The sequence below is a fragment of the Microcaecilia unicolor genome, chromosome 12 (genome assembly GCF_901765095.1).
Source record: "Microcaecilia unicolor chromosome 12, aMicUni1.1, whole genome shotgun sequence".
Taxonomy (NCBI): domain Eukaryota; kingdom Metazoa; phylum Chordata; class Amphibia; order Gymnophiona; family Siphonopidae; genus Microcaecilia; species Microcaecilia unicolor.
In genome coordinates this window covers 110,579,507-110,586,300 of record NC_044042.1, presented here as the reverse complement: position 1 = coordinate 110,586,300, position 6,794 = coordinate 110,579,507, and the positions used below count along the sequence as shown (strand labels likewise).

At 45.5% G+C, this 6,794-nt stretch overlaps 1 protein-coding gene across 3 annotated transcripts in view; it reads left to right on the top strand.

Annotated features, from left to right (window-relative positions):
• Nucleotides 1–6,040: 6,040 nt before the first annotated feature.
• Nucleotides 6,041–6,794, top strand: part of LOC115481737 — a 63,604-nt gene continuing 62,850 nt past the window's right edge. For 2 of the 3 annotated variants that reach the window (XM_030221085.1, XM_030221086.1), the window contains exon 1: nt 6,041–6,123. The gene's annotated coding sequence lies outside the window, so the exon portion shown is untranslated. Of the gene's footprint in view, nt 6,124–6,177; nt 6,248–6,794 lie in introns of those variants that run through there. The other variant, XM_030221088.1, reaches the window with a different exon arrangement.

Genomic DNA, 6,794 nt, shown 5'->3' with positions numbered 1-6,794 from the left:
TTCTTGATGCTGGCCCGTTAAAAAATACTATTGCATCCAGAAAGGCGTCTCTTGCATTTTCCAGAACAGAAAATACGTCAAACATGTATAATAACGTACTAAGGTACGGAATGGAATAGGCCAATACAAGTTGTGTTTGTATTCTATAATCTCTAAACAAAGTAAAAAGGGTGAATTATACCATCCAATAGATAAAGTGCATCTAAAATAAATAATGGAAATACAGGCATCCAAAACAGTTTTCAAAAATAAGGAGGAAAAGACCCCATAACAACCAAGATCAACATACAGCATCAAAAAAGAAAGCAGAGCAATAGTTGTACTGATGCAAATAAAGTAACATAGTAACATAGTAGATGACGGCAGAAAAAGACCTGCACGGTCCATCTAGTCTGCCCACGATAAACTCATATGTGTATACCTTACCTTGATTTGTACCTGTCTTTTTCAGGGCACAGACCGTATAAGTCTGTCCAGCAGTATTTCCCGCCTCCCAACCACCAGTCCCGCCTCCCATCACTGGCTCCGGCACAGACCGGCTCGCGTCACCTCCATCTGCTCGCCATAACAGAAACCTGGCTCTGCCCTGATGACTCTGCTTCAGTCACAGCCCTGTGCCATGGCGGTTATTTATTTTCACATACTCCTCGCCCTGCTGGCCGTGGGGGTGGTGTTGGACTACTTCTCTCTCCCTCCTCCAGATTTCAACCCCTTCTTCCACCTCAATCTCACTGTTTTTCCTCCTTTGAAGTCCATTCTATCCGCCTTTTCTCTCCTCTGCCTCTTTGAATAGCGGTCATTTATCGTCCCCCTGATAAGTCCCTTTCATCCTTTCTCAGTGACTTTGACGCCTGGCTTGCCTTCTTCCATGATCCTTCCTCCCCCTCTCTCATCCTTGGTGACTAATATTCCTGCTAATGATCCTTCCAACTCTTATATTTCCAAGTTACTCGCTTTAACGTCCTCCTTTAATCTCCAACTATGCTCCACCTCCCCCACTCATCAAAATGGTCACTGTCTTGATCTCATCTTCTCCTCCAACTGTTCACCTTCTAGTTTCCTTGCCTCTGATCATCCCTCCTCTGATCACCATCTTATAACTTTCACACTTAAATCTCCTCCCTCCCAGTCCCGTCCTATCCTATCTAATTTATCTAGGAATCTTCACGATATTGACCCTTCATCTCTATCCTCCCATGTTTCAAACCTCCTCTCTACTGTGGCGCCATCCACGTCTGTCAACGAGGCTGTTTCTTCTTACTCTATCCTCTGCCTTAGACACTCTTGCACCTTTGATGACCCTCCCTGTAAGGCGTACAAAACCCCAACCTTGGCTGACTTCTAATATCCGCTACCTACGTTCCTGTACCCACTCCGCCGAACGCCTCTGGCGGAAATCTCGGGCCCTTGCTGATTTCTTACACTTTAAGTTCATGCTGACCTCCTTCCAATCTGCTCTTTTACATGCCAAACAGGATTATTATATCCAACTGACCAACTCTCTTGGCTCTAATCCTCGACTTCTCTTCACCACATTGAACTCTCTCCTCAAGGTGCCCCCTCCCCCAATTCCCCCTTCATTATCTCCTCAGACCCTTGCTGAATTCTTTCACAACAAGGTTCAAAAGATAAACCTTGCTTTCTCTACCTCACCAGCTCTCCCTCCACTAGTCCGTTCCCCTCTCTCTCCTTCCCCTCATTCCCTTTCCTCCTTTCCTGAAGTTACTATTGAGGAAACTACACTTCTCCTTTCTTCCTCAAAATGTACCACCTGTTCCTCTGATCCCATTCCCACCCACCTTCTTAATGCCATCTCTCCTACTCTTATTCCTTTTATCTGTCACATTCTCAACCTCTCACTTTCCACTGCGACTGTCCCTGCTGCCTTTAAACATGCTGTGGTCACACCTCTCCTTAAGAAGCCTTCACTCGACCCTACTTGTCCCTCTAATTACCGACCCATCTCCCTCCTTCCTTTTCTCTCCAAATTACTTGAGCGTGCTGTTCACCGCCGCTGCCTTGATTTTCTCTCCTCACATGCTATTCTTGACCCACTACAATCTGGTTTTCGCCCTCTCCACTCAACCGAAACTGCGCTTACTAAAGTCTCCAATGACCTATTACTGGCTAAATCCAGAGGTCAATATTCCATCCTCATTCTTCTTGATCTTTCCGCTGCGTTTGACACTGTCGATCACAGCATACTTCTCGATACCCTGTCCTCACTTGGATTCCAGGGCTCTGTCCTTTCCTGGTTCTCTTCCTACCTCTCCCTCCGCACCTTTAGTGTTCACTCTGGTGGATCCTCTTCTGCTTCTATCCCTCTGCCTGTCGGCGTACCTCAGGGTTCTGTTCTTGGTCCCCTCCTCTTTTCTATCTACACTTCTTCCCTTGGCTCATTAATCTCATCCCATGGCTTTTCCTACCATCTCTATGCTGATGACTCCCAAATCTACCTTTCTACCCCTGATATCTCACCTTGCATCCAAACCAAAGTTTCAGCGTGCTTGTCTGACATCACTGTCTGGATGTCTCAATGCCACCTGAAATTAAATATGACCAAAACCGAGCTTCTCATTTTCCCCCCCAAACCCACCTCCCCGCTCCCCCCGTTTTCTATTTCTGTTGATGGCTCTCTCATTCTCCCTGTCTCCTCAGCTCGAAACCTTGGGGTCATCTTTGACTCTTCTCTCTCCTTCTCTGCTCATATCCAGCAGATCGCCAAGACCTGTCGTTTCTTTCTTTACAACATCCCAGGGGCGTAGCCAGACAGCCAATTTTGGGTGGGCCTGGGCCCAAGATGGGTGGGCAGAAGAACCCCGCCCCGTCCCACAGGTGATTTGGTCTCTCCTTCTCTCGCCTGCATGCCATATGGTCTCTCAAACATGCCCCCTCTCCCGTATACCTTTTAAATAGCAGATTTTCACCAGCAGCAACTAATACACACTGCTCATGTTGGCACCACACCCTTCCCTCTGATGCAACTTCCTGTTTCCGCCTAGGCAGAAATGCATCAGAGGGAGGGCTGTGGGGCCGGTGCGAGCAGTATGTATGCCACTGCTCACTGCCATCTGCTACTTACAAGGTATGCAGGAGGAACACTTGTTGGGAGTTTTCGGCTGGTGGGGCTTGGGGATCCCTGCCAGCCACATCATAGGTATGCTGCTACTGGGTGGGCCTGAACCCAAAGTGGGTGGGCCTGGGCCCACCCAAGCCCACCCTTGGCTACGCCACTGCAACATCCGTAAAATCCGCCCCTTTCTTTCCGAGCACTCTACCAAAACCCTCATCCACACCCTTGTCACCTCTCGTTTAGACTACTGCAATCTGCTTCTTGCTGGCCTCCCACTTAGTCACCTCTCCCCTCTCCAGTCGGTTCAAAACTCTGCTGCCTGTCTCATCTTCCGCCAGGGTCGCTTTACTCATACTACCCCTCTCCTCAAGACCCTTCACTGACTCCCTATCCGTTTTTGCATCCTGTTCAAACTTCTTCTACTAACCTATAAATGTATTCACTCTGCTGCTCCCCAGTATCTCTCCACACTCGTCCTTCCCTACACCCCTTCCCGTGCACTCCGCTCCATGGATAAATCCTTCTTATCTGTTCCCTTTTCCACTACTGCCAACTCCAGACTTCGCTCCTTCTGTCTCGCTGCACCCTACGCCTGGAATAAACTTCCTGAGCCCCTACGTCTTGCCCCATCCTTGGCCACCTTTAAATCTAGACTGAAAGCCCACCTCTTTAACATTGCTTTTGACTCGTAACCACTCGTAACCACTCGCCTCCACCTACCCTCCTCTCTTCCTTCCCGTCCACATTAATTGATTTGATTTGCTTACTTTATTTATTTTTTGTCTATTAGATTGTAAGCTCTTTGAGCAGGGACTGTCTTTCTTCTATGTTTGTGCAGCGCTGCGTATGCCTTGTAGCGCTATAGAAATGCTAAATAGTAGTAGTAGTAGTAGACCCCGTATAAGTCTGCCCTCCCCTATCCTAGCCTTTCAACCACCAACCCCTCTTCCCCCCGCCACCCAATTTCAGCTAAGCTTCTGTGTATCCATTCCTTCTGCAAGTGGTACCAAGCTTCAGATATGCAAGAAATAATTTTGCTGCCTATCTGAAGCTAGGTACCACTTTATTTGCATCAGTTCTAGTATAACTATTGCTCTGCTTCCTTTTTTGATATATAATTGTTTGGTAGATATTATTAAGGATAATGAAAGTTTTGTACATTATTGAATGTACTAAACATGATTTTGTTTTGGGAGTTTTTTCTAGACCAACGATTACTTGTTGAATCACATTAAAAAGTGACTGTCAAAAAAGCCTAAACATTGTTGATCTTGGTCGTTATGAGGTCTTTTCCTCCTTATTTTTATCAATAGAAATCAAACAAAATAAAACATGGAAAAGAAAATAAGATGATACCTTTTTTATTGGACATAATTTAATACATTTCTTGATTAGCTTTCGAAGGTTGCCCTTCTTCATCAGATCGGAAATAAGCAAATGTGCTAGCTGACAGTGTATATAAGTGAAAACATTCAAGCATTACTATGACAGTCTGACAGGGTGGGAGGATGGGGGTGGGTCGGAGGTATGCATGGGGACATCAAAGCATATCATTGATATTCTAACAGGATGGGTGTGGATAGGTGAGGGGTGGGGTGATCAACAGAGACATACAGCTTTATGGTTTATAATGGGCTAGGAACCCCAGGTCCTTGTTAAGTCCTTTCTGTTGGGTGTTAAAATATTCAATCATTCTGACTTCAAAGGTCTTACGTTCTTGTATGGTTTTAAAGTTACCTTTCAGTATTCTCACTGTGAAGTCACTGGTACAGTGTCCTGGTTCTGTGAAGTGCTGTCCCACCGTGGTGGGGGCCCTACTGGCTGTATTGTTCATGTGATGTCTATGTAAATTGAATCTTGTCTTAAGCATCTGGCCTGTTTCTCCAATATAGCATCCTTCGTTACATTTTTTACACTGAATGATATATACCACGCCCAACAGAAAGGACTTAACAAGGACCTGGGGTTCCTAGCCCATTATAAACCATAAAGCTGTATGTCTCTGTTGATCACCCTCCCCTCACCTATCCACACCCATCCTGTTAGAATATCAATGATATGCTTTGATGTCCCCATGCATACCTCCTACCCACCCCCCTCCTCCCACCCTGTCAGACTGTCACAGTAATGCTTGAATGTTTTCACTTATATACACTGTCAACTAGCACATTTGCTTATTTCCGATCTGAGGAAGAAGGGCAACCTTCGAAAGCTAATCAAGAAATGTATTAAGTTATGTCCAATAAAAAAGGTGTCATCTTATTTTCTTTTCCATGTTTTATTTTGTTTGATTTGTATAGATTCTACATGGAATGTTGCTATTCCACTAGCAACATTCCATGTAGAAGTCGGCCCTTGTAGATCACCAATGTGGCCGCGCAGGCTTCTGCTTCTGTGAGTCTGACGTCCTGCACGTACGTGCAGGACGTCAGACTCACAGAAACAGAAGCCTGCGCAGCCTTCTACATGGAATGTTGCTAGTGGAATAGCAACATTCCATGTAGAATCTCCAATAGTAGCAACATTCCATGTAGAACCTCCAATAGTAGCAACATTCCATGTAGAATCTCCAATGGTATCTATTTTACTGTCATAGTAATGCTTGAATGTTTTCACTTATATACACTGTCAGCTAGCACATTTGCTTATTTCCGATCTGAGGAAGAAGGGCAACCTTCGAAAGCTAATCAAGAAATGTATTAAGTTATGTCCAATAAAAAAGGTATCATCTTATTTTCTTTTCAATGTTTTATTTTGTTTGATTTCTATTGATAACCTTAAGAGTGGACTACCACACTCCCCTCCTTATTTTTGAATGCCTGTATTTCCATAGCTGATACACCATTATTTATTCTATAATCTGTAGCCTGGGGGGACCTCTGCTGGCCGGACGCAGCACTGCAACCTGGCTACCAAAACCAAACCAAGTAAAACGTAAAGCCAAACACACTTTCACTTTCATTTCGTTTTGTTTGCTACGTTTCCTCGTGAAAAGCAACAACAAGTGGCAGACCTGAGGGTCCTTGCTCCAGTCCTACTCCGGTTCGGGGGTAAGGAAAGGGGCTACAATCCCCCCCCCCCCCAGCACCTTGGAGACTTCAGCCGGGGGGCGGGGGGGGGGGGGAGTTCCTTGTTTCTGTCCGTTTGCACAGCTAATAGAACATTACGAATGGGGTAGGGAAGACCTGAAATTCTTTCACTTGTTCTATTGCATTGATGGAGGTGCGGGAATGGGTTCGGGGGACTCGCATTAGAGAGTGATAAACACAGCTTTGGGGGGGGGGGGGGGCAGATTGCAGAAAGTGGCAAGTGGGGTTGATTTCAGTTCTGGTAACTGCTCCCACCCTCGGTGCTGCTGACTTGACGGTCTGTTCATTAATTGAATGCAGTTCTGTGAAATGATGCTGAGCTGTGAACTAAGCCTACATCCTGAATCAGTGGTTTTGTGTGTGTGGCATTAGACTGGGTGCTAGAGGAGGGCAGAACTCACTCTTTTATTTTTTTTTTTCTTTAAATGTTTGTTGTTGTCAGTCTCATGCATTACACCAATGGTCTCTAATGTTTCTCATATCTAACACTATCTGCTTTTGTCACACCTAGAATGTAAACCGCACCGCACCCTGGAAAGGGGATATTAGCGGTATGCAAATAGGTGGGAAAATGTGGGATACAAATGCAATAAATAATAATACAAGAAGTGAATCTGTGCATCCCCTGCTGT